Consider the following 27263-nt stretch of genomic DNA (forward strand, 5'->3'; position numbering starts at 1 on the left):
TTTTTTTTTTTTTTACTCTTTAGTGTACTTTAGACAAAACTTATTTAAGTGGTGGGCCTCAAAGCATTCGTTTATAAAAGAAAGTATTAACAATGCCTCCAAATTCCAAACTAAACTTAGCAGAATCTGAGTAGCCAAAACTTGAAAACTTTTTGTTCAGAAATTAGAGGAAGTGTGAACTTTGCTGAGCATTTTGTCTCCTGCAAATTGATGGTATGTCTTTAATAAAGAAAGACCAATCTCATAGACTTCAATTCTCTATTGTAATATATACTAGTGACATTGAGCATCTGACGTCACCTTGCTTCCCAGTCCTCATTAAAAAGAAGTGTGATCAGTGACATATTAACTAAGTATAAAATAAAGGTCCTGGGCATACTGATGGCTAGGCACGGGACTGCTCAGCATCATATATGAGGTCACTAATGTTTATAGTTACACATGGTTTGATTTATACAAAGTGCTTACTAAGTGGTGACAGCTTAGCCCCCTTAAATAGCCTTTTAAAAGATAACAAAAATCAAGGTAAACTTTTATCACTATGGGACAGTTGGGAATGTAGAAAGTTTTAGACTTTCACACAGTTGTTATAAATTTTTTGTAAACAGTCTAGCTCACTGGGCAGTCCTACTATGTGCTGAGGAACACCTACCTGGTTCTGGGGATCATATATATGAATGATGGTCAAAGTACATTCAGAGTGACTTTATAAAACAGTTAACTCAACTTTCTCTAAAACAAGCCTCGGATTACAGGAACAACTTATTTTTTCCTACCTAGTTATATTAAGGTGTTGTATAAAAATACTTACATTCTAGATTCCAAGTGCCTAGCTTAGGTTCAGTACACATGACTTCTGTGGCCAGGAGGCCTGTTACTTCTTCCATAAGCTGAAGGTAACAACAGTACCTGCCTGTGCAGGCTGCTGTAAAGGTAAAAAGCAAACACCTTGTGCAAAAAAAACATTTTCCCAAAACAGTTCACTCTCGACTCCTTTCCCCATAGGTCATACCCTTACAATATTCACATATAAAATTGACACAAGCACTCATTTAAACTCCAGCACAGCTGGATTTGGAAGCAAAGTACTTCTTAATTTTATTTTTTTTCCTTAAAAAAAAACTCAATTTTGAGCTTTCATTCCACCCCAAAATATACTTTCAAGGTGGGAGAGTGTAGTCAAAAGAAAAAAAATTATGAATCATTTCTCACTCAGTCTGAACATTTAGGCGTAAATTGTTTCCTAAGACATTTTCACTAGATAACAAAGTTTTCTCCCTTTAAAAACATAAAATTTGTTACCTTCAGTCTATACAATAATTTTCATTGTGGCACACAGTGATGAAAACATATATGCAAAAGTGATAGAAGAAAATTTGGTGGCAAGAACTGACGTAGAAAGAAGAAAAGCTGAAATATACTACTCATATTTCTGCCTCTAGACCACTAACTACCAGAAGAAAAGTGAATGCATCAGATGGTAAGGATGTTCAGAAACACTAGCTTGTTGGGCAGTTACAGAATGATAAGAATTACAGGTACTTAATCACCATAAGTTCTTAAGATGGTCCTAAGGGGCAAGGCCAAGCAGATGAGAGGAGGGAGCCTGGAGTGCTCCAACATGGCACCACTTCCGGAGGCAGTTTGTAAAACCTGCCTGCTGCAGCATCCTCAAGCCATCCCAAACCCTGCCTCCAGGAACTGAGTTTCCATGGCTCTATCTGGATGAGCTTTGCTGTTCCTGCACTTCTGATGAGACTATGCTCTACCCTCCCTGAACAGGGTGCAGTTGAAAGTCAAGCTGCCTTGGTGTGGAAGAAGATCCTGGAGGAAGGACCCACATGAGTAACGGTTCTTCGCTTTATAGACTAAGGAGTATTAACTAATGATTTGGAAGCAACAGCTCTAAAGTCAGATTGCTCTGGTTCTTTGTCCAAATTTGACACCTGCAAATTGTTTGGCCTTTGGAAAGTGTTTAACAGGGGTCCATCACTTTTAAAATGGGGACAGGTATGAAGTTGTTATGAATATTAAATAAGAGAATGCACATACAAAAGTGAGTGGCACTCTAGAACACAGTACAGCTGGGCCTTGCTCCAGCTGCTGCACAGCTGCAGAGGGACAGTCTACAAGCTGGGTATCAGACTGAATTCCCAGCATCAGCAAGCACCAGCATCCCTACTGCCTAGTTCAATGGTATAGAATGAACAAGGAAGAAAAACTTCAGGAACCCTCTAATAACAGCTAATTCCAGGGATAAGGTAAACAACAAACCTGCTATAGTTTGTTGTCCTTTGAATTGAACACAAATGGGCAGAGTGACTCATTACAGTGGTAAAGATGTCATCCTAAGAAAACCACGAGGTTTTCTTAGACCATTATATCAGCCTCTCCCATAATTAGGTTTTGCTTAAATAATGCAATTTACTAAACTGTCTGAACAGAGGAGACTTTCTCCCCACCCCCGCACATCATTTATGTTTCCAGAGGCTGTAGCTATTGTTGTTGTCAAGCATCCTGAGTGCTCTTTTATGGACACAGTAAATGTAAGAGAACTCTTAGATGGCTCACTTAAGATGTGAGTTCAATGGGAGCAAGGGTACCATGACTGTGAACACCCATTCGCGTCTACTGCAATCTCATAAATGCTCTAACCGGAAACATATTCTACCATGCAATTTAAACAACAGGCTGTTTGACACTGGGTGCTTACAAGTGCAGGAGCAATGTTCTCAGGGTTAGGATGAAAACTCAGCCCTTCCAGTTATGGAATGTTGCAGGTAGGCAGGATTGTGTGGTCTAAGTATCTGAGAGCACTCCTGCACATGGCCAGGACTACTGTCACAGAGCAAAAAGAGGGCATAAAGGAACTCATACACTTCTTGAGCGAAGGCAGAGGATGTACCTTGCTGCCTTCCGATTGTTATCCTGTGTTGCTGTTGCCAGCAGCCTGCTTTTTCAGTTTCTCCTGGACATCTTACAACAGAAACAAATACAAATAGGACTTTGCTGGAGGTTCAACATGAACTGGGGAAACTACTGGGGGAAAAGGTCGCAGGATCTGAACTGTTTGCTTTTCTACTGCGTTCTTATTTGTGAACTAGGAGGCATGTTCTCTACTTTGTCTTCATGGATCAGGCCAGTGAGGGTGTCCTTCTCTTTGAAAGCTTGTTATGTGAAAACATTATAAAAATAAAGTAAGCACACACATTGCCACATACATGCACACATGTGCATGAGTGTGCTTGTACACACACACACTGGATTTGAAACTGAGATCTCCACCTAATACACAGAATCCACTGCTCAAGTCACTAACCCTTCTTTGGAGAATGCCTTCATTTGGAGGTCTACATAGTAGATCAGTATCTCCCTACTCCACACCCTACAGCCTATAAACAATTAATGAGAATCATGTCAGAGAGAAAGGGGTTATCCATCAAAACACAGAGACTTTCCAAAAGCTGTGACTCAGCACACATGACTGTGGAGACTCTCTTAGGAGTAGAAACCCTGACCACCTCACTCTCAGAGAGCATTTGGTTCCCTCCCCACTCACTGCCACATAGAAAGCCAGAAGCAATGACATCCTCCATGTTTTATTTCAATTCACATTATTCTTTGTTTAAAAATAAAATGAGGAGGGAAGACTGAAGAGATGTATCAGTCAACAAAGCATTTTCATATCCATGACTCCTTGAGCTCTGATCCCCAGCACCATGCACAGGCAGTTAGGGATGGATGCAAAGATAAGAGGCCCTGTAAAAAGTACGGGAGCCAGCCAGTCTGCTCCAGTTGGTGACATCCAGTTAGGTGAAAAGGCCCTGGCTCCAAATAAATAAATAAATAAAAATTAAAAAAAGGTAGAGAGAGCTCTGGCCTCCATATTCACAGACACACGCTTGCATGTTTCATGTCAAGTGTGTTCTCTCTCTCTCTCTCTCTCTCTCTCTCTCTCTGAAAAGGACTAAATAAACGATAGTTCTTAGACAGAGACTGATGCTTGAGAAGGACATTGCATTCTCAAAGGCTACCTATAGGTTTAGAAATGCATGGTAATTGCATGATAAATGCATGGTAAATGCAGATCCTTGGCAATCTGACGAATGTTCAGGATCTATTATATATCAAATGCGCTGAATTCCTAGGCATAGTGATAGCACAGTATACTTGACAGTGACTGGGTGCTCTGCAGGATTAAAAATGTCCTTATAAGCAAGGACCCAATGGGCTCAGAAAAGATGGAGGGACCTTTTCTCAAGAAATGCATTGGTAAGAATCAGATATTCAGGTTGACTGGGGATGTATTTAAAAGTGGGTTTCTAATACAGCCTGCAGAGGGGTTTGCTTTCTATGGGATTGGCTTCTGAAGAGGCTCTGGTGGTGGCTGGAAGGGGAAGGCTTCCTAGGTCACAGATGCAGGAGAGAGCTGTTGGCTCTGGCAAGAACCAACAAGACACTAGCATGGAAGGATGGGTTGGGAGGAGCCAGAGGCACTGAGGTAAGGAGTCCCTTGTACTTCAGAGATCCAGCTTCTTTCCAGTCAGTGAGGATCGCAGGGACTCTGCGAAAGCCCTCTGGTTCGCTTATCCTCAGTTTCCTGAGACAGCTCAGCATGAGTAAAATGCACTGAGACCCCACTTGAACACTTAGCAAACTATCACCAAGAACAGTAAAAAATATGCCCAAAGTCTTCCAAGCAAAAGGCTTGCTTTTTTTTTTTTGAATCATGTAAATGTCATTTTAATTCACATCTTTATTTAGTTTATGTAGCTTTTGGAAAACTTCTTTGTCTCTTTCTAAAGATTTATTTATTTTTTTTATTGGGCTCCTCTAAAGATCATGTAACTCTTCCTAAAAATCTCTCTAAACTTTGTAGTGCTTTATATAATAGAAAATTATCTGTCCTTTCTAGTGTTGGTTTCCCATAGAGGGAGGCCATGGAGGAGTCTCGATCAGATCTGTGCTGTCAGCCCTCTCTGGCTGAAAAATGAAGAAAACATGCTGGCATGTTTGTCCAGCACGCCTCATGCCAAGACCATAGCCATCACACACTTAGGACAACAAGATGTAGAACCTCTCAAGACAGATCAGACCCTGCCAAGCGAACAGCCAGATCAGTCTACTGCACTGGTGGCAGAATGAGGCGGTATGCCTGCCACTGATGGATCTGCTTTCTAACTATGTGACAATCATCCAGACACAGGGTTCCACAGATGGTGGCACTATGTGCCTGCCTCAGCACTGAAGCTAGCTCTGCCCTTTTTGTTGCAAACAATTGCTATAATAGAATGGTAAGATCAAGGAATAAATCTAAATCTACAGCACTAGAGAAGGAAAAAGAAATTTTCAAGGGGAAAGAGTGGTGAGAGAAGAGAAATGAGGAACTCAAAATGGTACCATCTCATACTATCGCTTCAAACTATTCACCACGGACATCATATTCAGCCCCTAAAGAGGCCGTGGAGAGTCCACCATGTTGACTTTTGTTTAACTGATCAGGGCTGTTCAGGAACACAGACTATACCTGCCTTCCCCATGGCCCCGGCCCCTGGCTCCCCACTCCATCTCACCACCTAAATATGAGCCCCATGCTTGATGGGACATTTCAGTCTTGGCTTTGATAAAGAGGGTCAGTTTGGCACACAGGTGACTTCCGCATAGATTGAGAACATTTACTTTTCTTCCGGCTGGATCTCTCCCAGAGATACCATCAAACCTCTACCTACGCAATTAGTTTTCACAGGTGGCTGTTTCGCCTCCAGTAAAAAACTGCTTTCTTTCTCCTTGTGCAAGTCAAAGCAGAGCAAACGCACACAAAAACATCTCAGATATGAAACCGACACTTCCATAAGGGCGGCTTTGCTGTGAGGACAGGGTTCTGGTTGGAGGAAATTACCTAAAGGAAGAAGCTTAACTGGAGGGAAGGAAACAGGCCTGGACTGCAGGCATGAAGAGGAAGAGCTATGCAGAGTGTATGCTGGCTCATGATCTCTGGGGGTTTGTAGGGTCTTGTCTTCTTTAGGAAACTCTGTTAATGTTGCCAGTCTGGGTTTAACCACCTGGGAGGAGAGACAGAGGTGGGAGGAGAGACAGAGGTGACATGCATCATTTGCCTCAACAGTAATGAGAGAGGAGGCCATTCCACTGTTTCAATCCTGCATCAGTGTCAAGAGTTTTAGCACAAAACTAGAAGCTTTGAAATATTAAAGGTTCATTTTCTAGTTAAAGAAAAGAAAAAAAGGGTATCGTTTTTCAAGGCAGCAATTTCCAAAGACAAAAATAAAATAAGATTAAATAAATAAATAAATAAATAAATAAAAGAATTCACCATTGACATAAATCCCTTGAACTAAACATCTGTTTAAACTGTTTCTAGGTCAGGGGTCTGAAACTGTGAAACACTAGGAGTGCAGACATGATTTCTTTCCCGAGGTCTCCAAGTCCTGCGGCATTCACATACCCTGCCATATTGTTTAAACATCTGGCTCACCTCCCCCTAAAAGGAAAAGGCTAGTGGTGATAAGGCTGTTGTAGACTTTTGTCATCACCTGTAACACGATTTTGTTATTTGTACTGCCTCTAAAACAAACTATGTTGAACAGGGTGTTGTTTTGATGCATGACTGAAGGGTGGCTATCTCTGTACTGTGAAGAAATGGCTGAGGAAGCAGAGGAGAACTCCAAATGTTTCCACTTCCAGCCTTCTCTTCCCATTGTCTAACAAAATAAAATTCCCTTTTATTTTTCAGAGCCAGTTACTCTCTATGTATTTGTCTAAGGAAAAGAGACAGTGCTAAAAGTATTCTAACATAAATTGAGTCAAAACTATGAAGGGGGAAATAGAGTGTTACTCCCTAAAGGCAGGCAACTGTAAACACCCCATTACAGAAGACTAAACAGTAGACACAAAAGGTCATGTTCAGAACTGAAAAGTTCATGAACAAAAAGGAAACCTGAGCCCCAGATACATGCGGTGCCACACTGTGTGATGTCCACATCCACGGTGTGTAGTATCCCTGGTGTGAGGTGTGAGCGCTATCCACAGTGTACAGTATCCACCATGTGCCCTGTCCACCTTGTGCGTGTCAGTGGTGTGCAGTGTCTGCAGTGTGTAGTGTCTGCTGGTACCTTCTACAGGTATGTAGTGTCTGCTGGTACCTTCTACAGGTGTGTAGTGTCTTAGGTTTTGGCAGTGACTTAACTCTCATCAGGTCCGCTGCACAACCTGCTACTAGCCAGTATGTACATCTTAAAACAGGCAGGAAAAATTTAAAGCAGCCTTAAAAACTCCAAGCTCAAGTGAGAAAAACTGATTTTCCTGGCACACTGTAGAAACCTTCCATGGTTGTCAAATGTAATAACGGGATTAGAGTTTTGTTTTGATTTATTCTGATGTACAAAGGAAGAAAGGAGACAAACTTCAAAGGTTTTGCCTCTAGCCTAGACTTCCGGCCTTAGGGAAACCGATTTCCACTGAACATTCTAGAAATAAAGAAATGGCCACTCAAAATTAACCAAAAACAAAAGCAACTCCGTATTCTTACTGACACCAGATATATGTTAAGTTTTAAGAAGTCCAGCGTTGTTTTTCTCTCTTAGGTGGCCCTGTATATCCCTGTCTTATTTTTCCAGCCTAACCGACAGCCATTCTTAGATGTAAGGAAGGCAATTTCTCCATTAGGGGCATTTGTGGTTTTAACTCACAAGGATACACCAATAAACAATAGTCTAGGCAGGAAGAGACTAAAGGAAGATAGGGCAGAAGAATACAGCTCAGAGGAACACATGCTACCTGTGAGCCGAGCCACACAGAGGGTAAAAGGAATATTTCTGTGGTTTCTTTAGGAAAATGAGAAGAATCAGAGATGAGTGCACACGTCCATGAGGAATGCCTGGGACACAGGGCAAGAGCCATTTGCACTAATCCTTCAAGGTCTCTGTGGGGCTCTGCCCTCTCCCGTGTGAATTACATACTTTGTCTTGGATCTGTTCATATTTTCAACAGAACATAATTCTAAGATGTAGAATAGAAAACTATTTCAAACATTCTGAAAGATAGGACTTTTTAAATTCCAACTAGAGAACATCCAGACTGTTAGAAAGCTGGAAGAAAGTACAAACTCCCCCCTGCACAGGCTGCTCAGGGCCAAACCTCACCTCAGAAGGCCAAGCAAGAGAATGTTTAAAAAGTCAGGTTCCACCATTCTCGTCCCTAACACAACAAGTTCCTGTGCCTGGAACCCTTCCATGGAGGAAAGTCCTTTCCAGACAACAGCCTGAGCATATCCAGTTATGATCAATGTTTCAAGAGTAGGCACACAGACAACATGAGAGTCCCTGCAAGCTTGTGGAGAAAATAGCTCAATGGGTCCTCAGATTAGAGGATGTTAATTTGGGTAAAGTGTACCTGCACCATAGAATGACCCCTGTACTGAGATTCAGGGCAAAGGTGGCTACCTCCCACTGTAGACTATAGACCATAGGTGATCTATGAAGATCTCTATGATGCAATAAAAATTTCTGTCCTCCTCAAATTGACATGTTGAAGCCAGTCCCAGTGTAGATAGAATAAAGGCTTCTGTATTCAGAAACATGGCCTTTCTGGAGGTGATGTGGGTCCTAAGAGTGAAGCCAATACCTCAAGGCTAGTGTTCCCCTACGGGATACCCAAGATCTTGCTTGCCACATCCACCTCCTCACCCCTTGGAGATATGGGGAGGAGTGTGCTACCTATAATAAGCCAAGAAAAAGGGACGTCAGGTAGACATCTTGTAGAAATGACAATTAAGTCATCAACCTCAAGTTGAAGACTGTGGACCTCAGTGGGTTAAACACCGCTTTGGTAAGGATATAGTCGCATCTGGCACCTCTGGTAAAGAACTCTCTTGCTTATGGCCTGGATCATAGTTCAATTACTCATGTAACAAGCATGAACCGAGCTCAGGGCTGAGCACCGATCTAGATGCCGCAGACACTTCATTCTGTACGAGTCCCCGCTCAATACAAAAAGGAGGCTCAGTTGGAAGTGGGCATTCGTACCACTGTGTGAGAAGCCAAATGACGGAGAACACAAAGTTCTGCCAGAGCCTGAAGGAGGAAGAGCAAGCAGCCTAGCCAGAGTAGGAAAAATAGCTTACTGAAACACAAATGTCTCCGCTGGACCCTGGAGGATGGATCAGACCATCATCTAGTAGGTAAGGAGTGGGACACAGACATGCTGAGCACACAGGTGTGGATCCATCTCCAACAATCACTAACCATACCCTCTGATGAGGGCCCAAACTCTCCCCTCAGGCCCACCTCCAACGCTTCCATAACATTCAGCTCCGCAACCATAGTCATAATGTCTCCCTTGACCTCTCCTGTTCTCTTCTGTTTTGTTTTGTTAGGTGACTACTTAGCTGCTGCAATAGGGCGGTCTATGATCTCCCTAAAACCACTCATGATCTTTCCCTCACATCTACTCCTCCCCTGGCATCCCCTCATTGATGACAGCATCAGTGTCCATCCAGTGCTGTGGCTACTGTCACTTTCTCTGTCTTCTGACCTCCTGACCACTCGTCGCCAAGTCCCCTTTCCTAAGTGTCACCAGAATCAGTGCATTCCTGGGACTTCTGCTCTCAGTCAGACCCTGAGCACCAAATCAGAGAGCTGATTAAGTAACAACTTGATGTCGCATCTAACCAAAGACGGCAAGTATCCACTAATATAAAATGAAATAGGACTACAAGTAATAAAGGCAGAGACAGAAAATTCTGTCCATGGGATAGAGAGGAAAGCAGATGACCGAACACAAATTTCCAGCTCTGAGCTTCCTAGCACACAGGCAAAGGAAGAAAACAACATTGATTACGCAGTTCTCATTATGGGAATCAATGGTAGAATAGAAGCAGGCCAACTTATCAGAAACGGCAAATCTGTTTCCTGGAAGCTCTGCTTCAGAGAAATTGATTGTAGGGAGTTGAATAAGGGATACCAAAACAACACAGTAGCAAGAAGGGGATTCTGTAAAAATAAGCAAGATTTTCTAGTATGAATCTTTTACAAGTAGCATGTCTCTTAAACATGTCCGCTACAGTTAAACCTGCCCACAGGGACAGAACAACTCATCAAGGGCAGCCTGCAGCGGGGCATGGGAAAGAAAGGCTTCTCCTACACAGCTTTCTAATAGGTAAAAACGGGGGAACTTTCCCTGCATGGTCCTCTTAAGTGCAAACGCTTTACAGGAACCATCAGGGAAAGCAATATTCACACTGTGTCACTAATTACCAGAAGCACTATGATACTTGGTTATTCTCACACTGACATAAGTCGCTTGCTCCAGAAGGCTTTGCCAGGGACCCTGGGCTCATGAAACTTCCCCGACTTCAGCTCCAGCTCCATCCACATCACTGTTCACTCTCTGCAAGCACCAAATTAAAACTGCTCGTTTATGAAATGGTTGATTTGGTTCATTTTCCTGCCCCAGTGGACAGCTAAGTGCCCCGAAAGTAGACAAGGTATCTGTCTTGTACAGTACTGAGTAGGACACGTTTGGAAACATCACTAGCATGTAATAGGTCCTCAATTAAAATGTCCTTAATAAACGAATGAGAAAGCACATATCCTATACTTATAAAAGGAAAAGACAGAGCTATGACAGGATGTGTATGAAAATGAGACAGCCTGGTTTAAAATCTTATGGACTCCAATTTCTCCTTTCTTGGTCTATTCTACAGCTTTGTCTACTAGAGAATATATAAGCTGCCTGTTAGAAACAACTTGATGGGAGTTTCAGCATGGCCTTGGACAACTTTCCTTCACTTCCTCCAGAAAAGAACTCTAGAACCACTCAGAACCATGTCCCCATGCAAGACACTCCTCCTAGTGACTTACCTCCATGCTAGCCCTAGCCTGTAAGATCTCGGGGCCTCACGGGTTGGCCGCTCTTTCCTCCAGCTAAGAACCTTTGTTCGATTCTTTTGGCCAACTGAACTGCTTCCTTACACTCCAGTAGAGCCTTCTCCCCACTTGAATGGCACCGTCTGCCATCTGTTCTGTATGAGTGAGATGGCTAGTTTTATACCCATGTTTTTATTGCTAAATTAGATTATAAACTATTTGAGAACAGGGCCCAACACTTTATCGTTCTTTATACTTCTCCAACCTTTAGTGCAGTCCTAGGTAAGCAGAGGGTACTAAGCAAATGTTGAATTAAAAAGCTGAGAATGTCTAAACTATACACAATAAAGAGGCACTAAGGTTGAAGACCAAGGTAGGGACGGAGAGATGGCTCAGCCATGAAGAACACTGGTAGCTCTTCCTGAGAGCCCAAGTTCAATTCCCAGCATGGAGTTGTGACATGGCTGGTATCCATGGTTCCAAGGTATCTGGTACCCTCATACAGATACACATGCAGTTAAAACACCAATGAGCATAAAATATAAATAAATCATTACAAATAAAGAAGACCAAGGTAGAGTAAAATTATATACTATACTGATTATTAATAGTCTGTACCTTGATATATTAGTGATTGCTATTTATAGTTCTTATTTTAAAAAAAAAATCCTGTAATCCAGTATTTTTAAATGATGACTTACATGGCAAGATGTTTGCTATGGGAAGTACTGACATGTGCTGTCTACGGACTGAACGTGCATTCTCAGATCTGATGTCCTGAACACTAGCTCAGTCCATGAATACTTCAAAACAATTTTAATCAGCATTTGCCAATAAAGAACAGTGGAAGTTTCCTGGAGGCTGCATGTCATATGAAACATTAAATATTGTAGTAAATTGTGCTGACTGGGCACATCTTCTGCCCTTGAGTCTGGGGATCTGGACTCTCATTGGACCCAGCCCCTTGTTTCCTTCAGAACTACTCTCCAGCAAGATCCAGTTGCCAGATTAGAAAGGTTTTCCTAAAGTACTACCAATAATAAAGAGGGGATTCACCAGATACATGTCATGTTGTGGAGCAACAAAAACACAGACTGAGAGAAAAGATGCAGGCATGAGACAGGCATGTTCTTACCATCTGCACACATGATAGCAGTGTGCTGAGAACTTCGACGTGTCTGAAGCCTAACTTTACAATTTAAAAGGAAAGCTCTCGTGCCAAGTCTTCCACATAGCATGAGTTTCGTGATCCATGTGGTCATGCTACTTTAAATATGCCTGTAAGTACAACCTTTGTATAAAAAAGAAAAAAACTAAGACACAGAATCAGGGCCAGTGAGATGTCTCAGCAGGTAAAGGCGCCCTGCTGCCAGGCCTGACGATCTGAATTTGATCCCATGTGGTAGAAGGACAGAACCAACCACAAGTTGTCCTCTGACTTCCATATACACACCATGGTGTATTTCCCCTTTAAAAAAAAAATCAAAGCAAATAAATGTAATGTTTAAAAACAACAACAACAACATATATGAGTGGGGGGAGGGCTGGAGAGATGGCTCAATGGTTAAGAGCACTGACAGCTCTTCTAGAAGTCCTGAGTTCAATTCCCAGCAACCACATGGTGGCTCACAACCATCTATAATGGGATCTGATGCCCTCTTCTGGTGTGTCTAAAGACAGTGACAGTGTACTTATATACATTAAATAAATGAATGAATGAATGAATGAATAAATGTTTTTATTTTTAAAAAAATGAACCAGATACATTCTTTTTGTTTGTTTGTTTCTTTCTTTGGGTTTGGGGGGGGGTTGTTGTTGTTGTTGTTTTTGTTTTTTGTTTTTTTGTTTTTTGTTTTTGTTTTTTGTTTTTGTTTTTTGTTTTTGTTTTTTGTTTTTGTTTTTTGTTTTTCGAGACAGGGTTTCTCTGTATAGCCCTGGTTGTCCTGGAACTCACTTTGTAGACCAGGCTGGCCTCGAACTCAGAAATCCGCCTGCCTTTGTCTCCCGAGTGCTGGGATTAAAGGCATACGCCACCACACCTGGCCAGATGCATTCTTTAACTACAAGATATTGACCTTACTCTTCTGCTAGCAAAATCCTAGTCACACTCAAACCAAATACTGACAAGAAAGTGTACTTTCTCAGGACCTATGAGTTTTCCTTTAATCCTTTCATTATAAAAAACACAACACAACGATAAAAACAACCTAGAGGAGGAAAAGGAAGCTTAATTGAATAGAACAAAATTTAAGTGGCGAGCTACACATATTTGATTAATTTTACATTACATATTTTGAAAGGCAAGCTCATTATTTATACAGGTGCTGCCTGACCTCTATCCTGTGATTTATTCACTTTTAACCCATTAATATGCATACCATAAACAGCAGCAAAAAACCACATGACCTCACACCACTGTCTCAAGACACTGCACTTCCATCACTAAGTAAACTATTAGATGGCCTGGTGTTGAGACACTACGCCCGTCTGGATAAGAGAAAACAAGACTTTCCCTCCCATGAGGAGAAGAGAACCCCTGGGCAGTGCTTCGGCTCCTGCCACAGCTACCATGCTATTTGTCCTTTCAAAGGTACCTGTGCACCCGGCACAAACCTTCCAGGAAGCTTTCACGCTACTTACAGCATAATCAGTTGCTTATTGCCAAGGGAAGGACTCCCCCCACCCCCACCCCAAGAAAGACGATCTGCACACACTAATTTGAAAGACAGGGTAGGCATGCAAGTGTTTTAATAGCCCATTATCAAAAATTATCCCTTGGCTATAAAATCCCCAGACCATTGGCTTGAGATCAGCTCAAAGAAAAATGAGATTACAGAATTTAATCTAGTGAAGGGGAGTGAGAGATGAGTTTTAAAAAGCTTTAGCACACACACACACAGACACACACACACACACACACACACACACACACACACGGCAGAGAACCAAAACAAGATCAGCTTAGGAAAAAAAAAAAACCTTCCACACATTTACTTCATAGAAAGCTGACAGACCTCAAGATTCATTTTAAACTCAGAAAAGTAAGCGGTTACTTTGCACCATTTTAATCCAGAGTGGGAAATGTGCAAAGAAAAATTATAGAAAGGGTGATGGGAAACAGAGCAGCCTTTTGTCTTAAGTTTGCACAACCTAATTTAGAGCAATAAAGGAGAAACCTGTGTGTTCTGGGAAATGTCACGTCCATTACATACGTGGATAGGTATGAAGCACGGTCTCCGTAGGCCCTTCAGAAATTGCACACAGCCCCCCTAATGCAAACCAGGAGTCTCCGACTGCTGGATGAGCACTCCCATGTGGATACTTGCAGAGGGTCCCCTCGTCCATCCCACCCTCATTTGTGTCTGCCTAAAGGTCACAAGCATGGAAGTAACACATATGACACAAAGGTACCTCCCATCTGTCTCAACCTGGTGTCAGGGTCCTAGAGAACCACCCCCCTCCTCCCTGCAACCTCCACTCACTTGTTTCTCCTCCCCCTTTGCTCCCCCTACTCCCCTCCCCATGAGCATCTGCCTGGCCCAATCTCGCCTGGGCCAGCTCCAATAACAACATCTGCTTGGCAGCTTTTCAAGCCCACGGATAGTTATCTAACTGAGGCTTTTGTGCTGTACTGTTTATTCTATGTGAAGAAATGCCTCCTTAGTTGAAAGAGTACTTTAGAAAAACTGTGGAGCTATTAGCAAGTGAAGCACAGGGCTAATAACCCCACCTGCTCATCAGATTAATTATGACATCTGAGTCATTATAACTCAGAAAGAAAACACGACTGCAGATCTGTCGCATGTAGGAATAAACATGTATTAGGACCAGGGGGGAAAAAATCAGACCAAAAGATTCAGCTGGACAAGACACACTTCCACCTCTCAGAGACTAGAATATGGATCTTATGCCGCTCAAAGGGATGCCAAGGAAAAGGGGACCGCATGCCTGGCTGCACTACCACACTGTCGTTCCATGGAGCAAGGTGGGCACAGGGCACAGGGCACCTTGGGGGTACACTTTAAATCTCAGTAAGAATTTTGTTAAACAAACCAAAATGCTTTCCAGAATCAAGCTGCGGAGAAAAGTATCCTGCTCATAATGAATGGGACCCCGTGTCCTTCTCTACTGTCACCCAGGGTAGATGATGTTTCCCTTTGGGTTCACTTGCATTAAAATGTACATTTTAGGTACACTTTAGTGATGCTAATACATTTAGTAAGAGAACACATTAAATGCGAAAAGAAAAACTTGTCACGAAGTTCTTGTATTTTTTTAAAAACATGAGTAAATAATAATAACATTGTTGAAAGGCAAATACCAATCAGTGGCCATAAAAGAAAAATAGCATTTGAGAGTCCGATTATCTCCCAGTGCAGTTCATGATCAATACTATCCAGATAATATCTCACACTAGGAACCAGCAGGCTGTCATTGTAGATTCTGAACCTACAATGGCTTCTAACATCTCATTCTCCTCCATGTGCTGAAGAAACCTACAACTAGAGCACATGATTTCTAGATAGGGTAGCCCCCATTCCATCTGCTTTGTGCCATGATTTAGAAGAAATGTGTCATTTTAATATGTTAGCTTAAACTAAACATGAATTCATTAATAGAAAGATAACCACTAAAATTTTTTTCTGGGCTATCGATTTTAATGAAATCACATCTGCAAAATATTTGCATGAATCACGAGTAGTTTTCATTTTAACACGTTCCTGTTGAAAGTGTTTGCACCTGTACACTGAAGGCCTCGGCCTTCTTCTGTAACATCTTTATAACAGAGACAGCTCTTTTGGTTCCTTTGTCGAAGAAAACAAGAAAACAGGAACTGTCCTGGAAAAGCATGTGGCCACTGTGCTAATAGCATTAGCCTCTGTCCTTTCCACTTTACCTCCTCAGCATCCATAGGCTGCAGCAGCAACCAGCGAGAGAGAATGAGAGAGAGAGAGAGAGAGAGAGAGAGAGAGAGAGAAAATAAACCTGTTGTAAAAAGCAAAATCCAGGATAGTTCAGTCTCAACACCATACAACACTTCTACTTCCTTTGAGCTTGTTATATAAAATGAAAGCAAATCTCAGGAAACAAAACAATTAGTTTTTCCTCTCAGCAAAAGGCTTGTGTTAGAGTCCAGCTCTGAGAGTTGATTTATGTAAATATGTTACTTAACCACAACTTAAGATAGAAATCCAGGATAAACATAACAATGGGAATCCCGACACTCCACTTTGCCAACCTGGAAGATTTAGTCAGCCTGGACGAAAAGTGGGTTCCGGTTATATTGAGAGTGTCAGTTCTAAATCAAGGAAAGCAGGGATGCCAGCCCTGGCCAGCGATGAGATCAGTAAGCAACCAGCAGTGTTCAGAGGCCTCAGCCTGTCTCCACTTCCAACTGTGCTGCAAGGCAGGGCCTTCTTCTCAAATGCACACCTTGTAATTCCCCCCTTATCAACACTCTTCCTGTAGGAACCGCACATAGTGAGGCCTGAATGGACCTGAATTCTGTAAGCCAGGAAGGCCAGGTCCAAGGTAGCTAGCAGCCTTGAAGAGTTAATGACTGAAAATATTCTCCCTCTGAAAATAACTTTCGAGTTGCTTTTTAACAACTGGTTTGCACAATTATTAAATTCCTTTACTATGCTAGGTATCCCTAGGAAACACAACTGAAGTATCTGGCAACAGACCGTTGTGTGTTTCCCAAGACACAGTCACACACAGAACATGGTTGTGCTGATTAAGTAGAATGAACAAGAGGTCTGTCCAATCCTGAAAGGGAAAGAAAGAATTTTGTACAAATACCCCTAAGCACGTATCAGTGTTACTCTCAGGCTGAAATTCTAAAAGCATGCCAGAACGGGTAGCTGAGACTCAGCAGTTCCCAGGTATTCTCAGTCCCAGCACCCATCTCCACCACTTCCTGCACAGCGATCGGTATGTGGTCTTGAAAATACAAATGTTCATGTTTCCTGACTCTGGGCTGCAAAGGAAAAGTCCCCTCCCTGGAGGCAGAGCGCCAGGATTTGGTGTCTGACCCGGTTCACCACAGTACAGCAGAATGGTATACACCAAGACCGAGCTCAGGGAAGCAGCCTCTGTCCTCTTCTCTGAGGCCCAGAGACAGATAAGGCCCTAGTGCGAGATGCAGTCAGTGGGCAACATTATCTGCCAAGTATGTAAGGAGGTATCGTAGGTGGATGGTCACTAGTCTGCAAAGCTAACTTGGTATGTCCAAACGTCTGATGCTCCTGCAGATCTCTTGATCTACAGGAAGGATAGGAAAGGAAGAAATAGCAAATGCAAATATTCTTTTTTAAAACTTATTTTTACTGATAGTTCTTCCTATGCAATCTTACTCTCTCCTTCTCTTTCTGGCATCATTTACACATACACACACGTACACGTGTATACATCCACACACAAATACACGCACATAAACATGTACACACATACACAAAGATATCATGTAATATTAAGAACAGTCTTCTGTAATGTTTTTCAGAATCTCTCAGTGGCTTAAGAGGTCAACAACCAAGAGCCCCTACTGTCAGAAGGGGTGCCTTCCTAGAGCCCCACCCTCACTCCTTAGTCCTAATTAAGTAAATTTACTTCTGTGCTGGTCTGAGTTGCTTTTGTTTTTTCTAACAGCTGCAGTTAAAGGAAGAACTGCTCCTCACTCTCCCTTCTGGAGTATCCACTGCTATGGCTGGCTCTACTGAAAATTTAGGCTTGAACTTAAAAAGCAACGCATCTCCGGCATGCCGAGAGGATCACACAACTTTTGAGAAATATATACCAGGAGGCATATAAATTGTCTAAATTCATAGACTAAAGAGGGAAGTCCTAACTGTTAGTAAAGGCAGGTACTCTACCGGTCCGACAGCATCTAGAAGGATAATAAATAACCTTGAAAACACACAAGGAGGAAGCCAGGCCTGCTCCATAGCTCAAGGAACTCATTTTATGAGAAAGCCAAATGAATGCAGTGAACTTTTTGAAAACATTATTTAGGTAAGAGATAAATAGAGTATTGTTTTCTCGATCATTGTCTCATGAGGAAACCAACTCTTCCTGGAGAGTAAGTCTGACAGGACCTTTGATTAAAAAAAAAACAAACCCATGAGTAAAATGTCATCAAAATCTGGCTGAGTGGCCTCAGATTGGATGCTGTGGCCCTGCTATTGATCCTTCCAAACCATTTCCTGGGGCCTAAGCCTCCAGCAGGACCCCTCAGCTCCCAGACAGGCAACTCTGCCTGTGTCTCATACTAACTGAGGACTCCCGAGCTCACCATTTTCCATATATCTGATGTCAACTTCCTCGTCAGCCAGCATTCACGCACTCTAATCAGAGAACACACTTAAACTCATACTGGTTCTAGAGTTTTTGCAACTGTCAATCTCACAGTTGTAATAAGACAAATAATAGTGATGTATCATTGGAGTTGCAGTAAACAAGGAAGACCGGGTTTGTGGGGCATGACTAGGGAGCTCCGCCAGGACAGGGAGGCTCGGTAGCAGCTCCTGAGCCATCCCAGTCACCAGCATGACCTCCAAGGATAATGTCTGTGCACATAAATCCTCAGTCTCTTAATCTCAGTTATGTGTGTTGATCTAAGAGACAGGGCGACCCTCTCCTCCGCTGCAGACCAGGAACTGAACCGCTGCTGCAGCCGAGGAGGCAAATGCCATGTTCCCAAGCAGCTATATGAAGTACTGCTAAAAGCAAATAAATCAGGCAGCCTCTTACTTCTCGCCAACCCTCACCTGTGTTTTTATTTTACTTTTGTAAACTCAGTAAACTTCATTTCTCTAATCCTCATACGCCAAAAGTCTAAAAACAGGTGATGTTCAAACACTTGCCAGTACACACACACACACACACACACACACACACACACACACACACACAAAGTCTTTCTTAAAACTATGGAGGGAGCTGGGCAGTGGTGGCACACGCCTTTAATCTCAGCACTTGGGAGGCAGAGACAGGTGGATATCTGAGTTTGAGGCCAGCCTGGTCTACAGAGTGAGTTCCAGGACAGCTAGGGCTACACAGAGAAACCCTGTCTCAAAACAAAACAAAACAAAACAAACAAACAAACAAAACAAAACAAACAAAAAACAAAACTATGGAGGTGAAGTCTATGGTGGCGCATGCCTTTAATTACAACACTCAGGAAGCAGAGGCAGAATGACCTCTGGGTTCCAGGCTGGTCGATAGAGTGAACAGGACAGCTAGAGCAACACAGAGACACCCTGTCTCAAAAACTCAAAATAACAATAAATAAACAAAAAAACTATGAAAAAAGAACAAAAATATTTTACTCATAACCAAAAATGAAGAGTCTGTTAAACGTATGACTAGCTCAACCCATGACTCACTAGAGTGTTCTGCTGTGGACGATGCTAGAAGCATAGGCTCAGACACTGCAGCTCTTATTATTTAATCCAGCAAGAATATTCTATTACAGCTACACTCAGCAACTGATTATGTGGCAGCAGCAAGACAGACAAGCATTTTCTCTGAATTTGACAATGTCCTGAAAAACAATACCACAGACAGAAAGAGACACCAATCTTTAATTTTATTATATATATAATGTTTTTCCAGCTTGTATGCCTGATGCCCCCAGCAGCCCAGAAAAGGAAGTCAGATCCCTGGAACTGGAATTACAGGTGGTTGTGAGCTACCCTGTGAGTGCTGGGAACTAAACTCAGTCCTCTGGAAGAGCAGCCAGTACTGTCAACCACCAAGCCACCTCTCCAGACTCAGAGGAAGACATTCTCAACCTACATCTCTAGACTCTATTGGGTGAGGTATTTAATCACTGGCTCAATCCTCTCTCCAAGTTGTAAAGTGGAAAACAAATATTAAATAACATACTTTAAATGGGCAAAAAAAGTACCTTGGGGGTGATTATTCAAGTTTGAGACAGGGTCTCACCAGGTAGCTGCTAACATCAAACTCAAGATGATCCTCCTGCCTCAGCCTCCTCCTATGCTGATATTACAGGCATGACCCACTCTTTGCAGCCTTAAACCTACAAAGGAAAAAGCCTACAACCAAGCAAAAGCAAAAGGTTTTGGGAACTTTAGGAAGGAGTAATTTTTCAGCTTAAGTGTTTTTTTTCCTTCAGGGTGTTATAAAGTTTTGCTTACTCTGAGTTGCTATTTAAGAAAAGTGCGTGCGTGTGTGTGTGTGTGTGTGTGTGTGTGTGTGTGTGTGTGTGTGTGTGTGTGTTAAAAAGAAACCTGCCATTCAGCTTTGCTTTTCTTTCCACAATTCAGAATTTTGGAGGGAAGTCCTCCAACCCCCAAGACAGGTATAGCATACATAGTTTGCTAGGATAATTTATTCTAAGCATCTCTGCAACATTCAAAACACACAGCATGCAACACACACACACACACCCTCACACACACACATTCCTGAATCATTAAGTCATTTGGAAGAATCTCCAGAAGTGTGCTGAGGCATGTTTTTGGTGTTTTGCCAAATTATGCGCTTCTGTTTGTGGCTTCCCAATATGAATTAGACAGACGCACAAGCATGTACAATTTGGCAAGTAGCAACAACGGACTCCTCTGAATTTAGTAATTTAAGCTTTCCATTAGTTATCATAGGTGAAAGAAAGAATTAACAACACCTTGTTTGAGCTCTATCTTTATATCCCTTTGTCATCCATTCTTGTTCACTTGCCATAGATTAGAAACCAAAGGAATTTCAGATGCCCTCTGCAGATAGCTGTAAAGCACAAGCTTTAGACAAGGAGTTCAGTCTATGTCAAGTGCACTTCAACTAGAGCAGGAACTTTTGTGTGCTGCTGTTCTCAAGCCATAACCCTCCTTCTCTGACCTCCCCTGAGCTGGCGCATCCAGTGTGCCCTCCCTTTTCTGACTCAAAACAATGGTAAAAATTACCTTGAGAGGTAAAAAATGTCACTTGAGAGTTCTGTTTTTAAATTATCATGCACAAAAGCGCACTTTTGTGTGACAAAGTGACCACAAAGGAATCTCTGTCCCCACACTCTGCTCTTGCTTCACTCCATCAGTGGGGCAGTTCCTCCTGACCAGGAATTCTGCTACTAAACTGAAAAGCAATGCTAAAGAGGAGCAAATCGATCATTCTGCCACGATCAGAATCAATACATTGATCACAATAGCCAGTCCTTCTCTTGGTCACCCAGAGAAAGCTAAGAGAAGTTCAACTGATTTGTACTGTTTGACATTTCCTAATGCAGTTGGTAAAAATATTCTTAGTACAACACAAAGGTTCAGGGGAGCCAGGGCGTAAAAAGGACTCTGATGCTGTGGAGCTACAAATAAAAATGAGTTCACACAGACTCTTGTGTTGCAGTGCTGTTAACAAGATGCACCCATGCAATCGGAGTCTAATTTTAAATCCCCAAAACTAGGCAGTCCAGTGGCCTGAAATGTAAGTATGAATCAACACTCAACACTGTATAAGAGGTAGGTCAGGGTGTGTGCTCAGGCCATCTCAGGGGCCCAGGAGAAAGAGCTGAGGCCCTGGGTGGGTACAATCTGGAACCTGTGGTTTGGGGGTTAGTGAGCAAAGCAAGGGGAAAGGCAAGTTGGGGCCTAAATCAGACACTCAGACGAAACATTACTAACACACAGTTTCACCAGCTGCTAAGCGGAGGCATTTAGACCTTGGTTTCCACTGTGACTCTCTGGAGGTGAAGAGCTGCAGGTGAAAGCCAAAGCTCCAGTTAGGATGTGGATCTACCGTCTCCCCTGCAGCTCACTGTGCTAGCAGCAGCAACCTGCTCTGCTTATAAACTGCAAGCACACTGATGGAAATGTGTTAACTCAGTCTAGAAGGCCTTCACCAGAACATTTAAGACAAGCAAAACCATCCAAAATAAATCAATATATTAGTAGAACTATGTTTTAAACAAGTGTTAAGAATAAAGCATACTTCTTATCCTCAGCAATTTTTTCAGCTTGGTGTATGAGGGTGAAGAAAAATATAACTAGATACATATATGCACACATACAGAAAAGGAGATAGAGATGATTAGGAGGGTGAAAGGGGGAGAGGAGGGAGGGAAGGAAGGAGGAAGGAAAGGAGGAGAAAACATGAAATATTACAGCCCACAGAGCCCATTTATACATATCACAGAGATGTTTCTTTAGGAAAATCTGTACTGCTTTCATTGTACATAGGATGAGATGGAAGCAGATAGCAGGAAGCACTGGAAGCCAGATCTCACAAACTTCCCCTCTCCAATCCTAACATCATGTCTACTTATCACTGTCACTTTTTAAGCATGTCATCCTGAAACCTGGAAATCCCACTTTCAGTTAAGTATACGTTCTTAAAACTGCATTACCCTCCCATGGCCGTTCACATAAACACATTGCTTAGCTGCCTAAGACCAAGAGTTTATGGAATCTTGCCTCAAATCAAGGCAATACCAATCAGTCTGCTTTGCATAGAAGGTAGCTTGGACAGTAGGACTTCAAAAAAAAGAGTTCCTTTAGCAAAAAAATAAAAAATAATAATAATAAAGGAAGAGGGGGAGGAGGAGGAGAAAGAAGGAAGGAAAGAAGGAAAGAATGAAAAGAAAGAGAAATTAGCTTCCCATAGTGCATGTACTAAACTTCTCCGGGTAGGCATTTGTGTCCACAGCATGCACTACTACTGGTTTGAATTTGATTCTTACACTTTCAGTTTGCTGCCCTACTATGCCCTAGTATGCTGAAGAGGCCATCCTGAACCTCACAGGGAGGTCCAGTATTCCCAAAGCTCCCAACTGGAGCCAACAGTCTCATAATGGCCAACTCAAGAGGAGAGAATGGTACTGAGATGGCTTCTGGACTTGGCTTTGCTGTTGTTACTGTTGTTGTTGTTGTTGTTATGTTTGGTTTGGTTTGGTTTTTCATCTAAAACAACCCCTTTCCCCCCTCTTCCTTTGTATATTTGATTAAATCATCAAGGTATGCTTTCAACACAAGTAGTTTTCTTTGGGAGCAGCTAAAACTCTTATTCCAAGCCTCCAGGCCTACAAACATAATGCAAGATGGCACTTTAGGATGACAAACCCTGGGACTGACAGGTAGAAGCTATTTTCCAGGGAGAGGAATGAATCTAGGCCAGGAAGAGCCTATCTAGCACAAAGTCTACTGATGCAGTTAGCCCAGCCTGGACTGGTCTCACCAAGCCAGCTCAGGAGCTGCCCAGACAAAACAGCCTCACAAAGTGTGTATCCAAAGCCTGGCTCTGCCCACATGCTAGTGTGGGGTCTTGGGCATCATCGTTTGTACTTTGGTGGCCTTACAAATAAAATATTGGTAACAAGGAAACTGTCTTTCACAGAAATGGTGTAAGACCAATACCTATACAGTTATGTGCTCTCTCTCTCTCTCTCTCTCTCTCTCTCTCTCTGTCTCTGTCTCTCTCTCTCTCTGTCTCTCTCTCTCTCTCTCTCTCTTAGGTTTCCTGCATCTAGATTCACTGCCTCCCTAAACTCTTTAAGGAAACACTATCAGCAATATGTAACTAGTCACATTAAGCTCAGGCTCCTCTACTCCCAACTCACACATCGTTTCTTTTAAAGCTAGATGCAACAACAGTTTCCCATAAGGCTGGATTCTGTCTTAAGTACTGAATTTATGACATGACTTAAAAGAATGAAGCAGATCACTGGCTGGTGTCTTCTTGCATCAGCACACAAAGACGTCTAACCCTTCACCAGACAATGTTAGGAAAGGAGGGGACCAGGCAGCAGCCCGGGTAGGCTTTAGGGAACCCAGGGCACACGTCTCTTGTAGCAAAGAGCTTCTCAACTGAGAGCAGAAGATGTGTACAAAGTCCAGGAAGGTTGAAACCCACCTGACACTGAACATCTTCAGAGAGGGATGAGGCTCTGTTCACATTTTATATCCATGGGATCATTAGAAATAAAGCTTTCTTACACTTTCCCTAGAACCATTAAGCTGTAGTAATGTTTTATATGTAAACAAAGCATGACAACCCACTAACTGTGTCGCTTTTTATACCACAATAAGTTATATGATTCAAAATGGGAATTTATACTTTTCTTTTTAAAAAATGTTATTTTTAACTCTCTTGAATAATCATGAAAACAGCAGCAATAGCATCACACACACACACACACACACACACACACACCACACACTGTATTGTGGTTGCTAACTTGAACCATGCCAATGAACACTGAAAAGATTAATCAAAGGCTTGACAGTTGTTAACAGTTCAACATGGTTCCCATAATTATCCAATTAAACATATAATGCAAATACTAGAAGTCTTCTGGGTTCCATAGAGCATGACTATCAGGCTGCTTCTGAGGACTATTAACTGTAATGGACTGTCTGCTGAGTCAGAAGAAGCCAGAGGATAGCCAGTCAGTCATGGAGGAAGGCAAGAAGAATAGAGTACAGAGACACAGAACTCAACCACCCTTTATGTGGTCATATAAACACAACAGACAGTGGTAAAATCCAGAAAACAAAATTTAAGTAACAATTATTGTAAAACCAAAAGAATGCGGAGCACTGAGTTTACCCTGTAATTCCTACTGGCGGGGCTACAGCCACTGTGTACTTCAACCACACTTTTCTAGCTCATTGCTAAGTTAGAAACATGGATGTAATTATAGTCGTTGGCTTCTGACTCTGTCTATAAACCATGCAGAGATAAACTGCTATTAGTGAACATACCAACTCCATATAATTGTGTTTTGACATTATAGGTAAAAACAGTGAGACGGAGAACTAACCACAGCAATTATAAACAGCGTGCTGGAGGGCATGTCGGGTCACTTCTGACCCTGACTACTTTGTTGTAATCCCTGAGCTTCATTTTCCTGGTGCAGAGGCACACGTGTGTGTGCACACCTGTCTTCTTTAGGAAAATAAGGTTACAGAACGGAAGAACTACTACACCAGGCACTTGGGAACACCTAAAGAAATGTAAAATACGCACCAGATGGGGCAAATATCTGTTCTCTTTTTTAAAAAGAAAATCAATATGCTTTTTTTTAGAAAACAAATGTAAATCTCTGAAGAAAAACTTTGTGGTAACTCTTTACTCTTAAATATTTGATTTTGTAGATTTACACAGAGGAAAACGGAAAATGAGAAAATTGGTTTCAGTACAAAAACTTGCTGCTGTATGGTGTTAAGTTGTGCCTTTTTAAGTTGTACTATTAAATTATAGATATTTAAACCATATACATTGATAAAATGTTTCCATAGTTGCGTGATTATATACCTTCACAGTAAACATACACGGGAGTATGACAGCCCCTTTTTCCATAACAGTGGGAGCAAAGACAATTAGGAAGTCTTCTCTCTAAAGTACTACAGGATTTCTGTCATCAGCAACAGTATATATGCGGTTTTCATAAAATGCATGTGTGGCAACACACACAAAACCTACAAACAATGTAACTTTTTAATGTTACAGTTAAAATGCACAACTTAACACCATACGGTAACAAGTTTTTGTACTGAAACCAATTTTCTCATTTTCCTTTTTAACGTGATTTTTCACAGAAATATGTGAGCATGACCTTAAGGCTGTGTATTGCCACTAAGACAAGCCTGTGTGTGTGTGTGTGTGTGTGTGTGTGTGTGTGTGTGTGTGTGTGTGGTGTTCTTAAAAGCATACACAGAGGTGTCTGGGCGTTTGTTTTTAAAGGCCAGTCTCATGTATCCCAGGCTGGCCTGGAATTTGTTACAGAGCAGAGGTTGAACTTGACCTCCTGAGTCTCTACCTCCCAAGTGTGGGATTATAGACCTGACTTATTATAGATCTTGCTAATGCCTAAACTGAGGGTGGAGCCCAGGGTCTCCTGCAAGCTAAGCAAGCACTTCTACTGTGATACATCCCCAGCCACCTGACTTTCATTCTTACAAGGATGGCAGACATATTTGACCCTTTTACAGATGAAGAAACAACTCCCTGAAAGCACATGGCCTTGTCCCAAACCTCGGACAGCCAGGTGAGCTGTTGGCACACACCTCCTGAATGCCTGGGTTCCCAGCCCTTTTCACTCCCGAGAAACCTGATGAAGACAAAATCTGTGTGTGAGGAAAGTGCTGTCTACCGAGATGCTAATGATAACCGCAATGGCTTCCACCTAAAGATGTTCAGAAGGTTACAAGAGAAGTGCTCTCACAGGGCCCCCTAGGATACTGGGTGCTTCCAGTGCATAGGAGGTTGTAGCTGTTTATACAGTTACAGACATCTCACAGCTAGTCTGGCAAAAGAACTCCTACCTGGCTAAAGGGTTAATAACTATATAAACACCAAGTCCCACTTAGAGTTCACCTCCCATTGTCTAAATGACATAGCTAGGCTTCCATGTCATTTCAGTCATTAGCTCCCTTTAAATTATTTTTTGTTTCTTTGTTTTTGGGTTTGTTTTTTTTTTACATAATGCTCATATATTTAATAATAATATCTATCACTAGAAATAGATTTAAGGAACTTTAAAAAAAAAATCAGGGAAAAAAAAAACTGAAAATTCCAGCTGTGACCCAACACAACAGTGCATTAGAGTTTGTACCTACTTCATGTTCAGGATCAAAGTCCCCCTATTTTAACAGCTACATTCCAGTCTGGACAGAACAGCTTCTGTGTAACTAGCCCGGGATTAGAGCATCCTGACTGTGTGTCCCCAGCTAAGGGCTGCACTGTCCTTTGGGACAATGGACGCCTCATTCAGGCCAAGTGCAGCACTAACAGTGTCCAGCCTGAGCCCTCACTGGTCTCACAAACCTCTCTGAAAGGAAACTGAATAGGGAGACAGAAAAACCTATACTCATGTTTGCAAATACTTAAAACTAATGCATTTAAACACCAAGAGAGGGCTTTGTTTTTGCTTCTGACCAAGGAAAAGAGCTGTAGTTTCTGGAGACAGACATATACATAAAACAGGCAAGAAGCTGGAAGAAATGTTTAACTGAGAACAGTGAAGGAAAAAAATCATACAATTCTTTCTCCCTGAAGGCACAGTCACCCTGGGGTTTGGTGACAATCATTTAACTGCTTCACAGACATACAATTATAAGGTGAAACTTATATCCCTTGGTGTCAAACAAACAAACAAACAAACAATGCTTTGTTGGGGAAGGTTGAAGTACCTACCAACCTACCATCATCATCCTCACCATCTGTTTGTTGGTGGGTCTCAAACCCAGGGCCTTAAACACGCTAAGCATTTGCTCTATCATTGAATGTCAGCCCTCGTGAACTACATCTTCTAAATGAAACTGTGCAGTGGTATTGAAATGAGTTGGGATGGGGCAGATATGGATTCAAACCTTGGCTCTGTCACTAGCTATGTGATCAGACATGTACTAAGCAGTTAACCTCAACTTCTCC

The 27263-nt window shown here is 42.2% G+C and overlaps 1 protein-coding gene and 1 non-coding gene across 11 annotated transcripts in view; both read right to left on the minus strand.

The window, feature by feature from the left end:
* The window catches only part of Nfib (nuclear factor I/B), a 216579-nt gene that overhangs the window by 159885 nt on the left and 29431 nt on the right, over positions 1-27263 (minus strand). The gene's annotated exons all lie outside the window — the stretch shown is intronic.
* 2310067E19Rik overlaps positions 1-27263 on the minus strand; it is a 48175-nt gene continuing 20912 nt past the window's right edge. Inside the window, exon 1 of the transcript XR_881379.3 lies at positions 1-27263. This exon is cut by the window's right edge and continues 20912 nt beyond it. This is a non-coding gene — a transcript (RIKEN cDNA 2310067E19 gene).

The sequence above is a fragment of the Mus musculus genome, chromosome 4 (assembly GCF_000001635.26).
Source record: "Mus musculus strain C57BL/6J chromosome 4, GRCm38.p6 C57BL/6J".
Taxonomy (NCBI): Eukaryota; Metazoa; Chordata; class Mammalia; order Rodentia; family Muridae; genus Mus; species Mus musculus.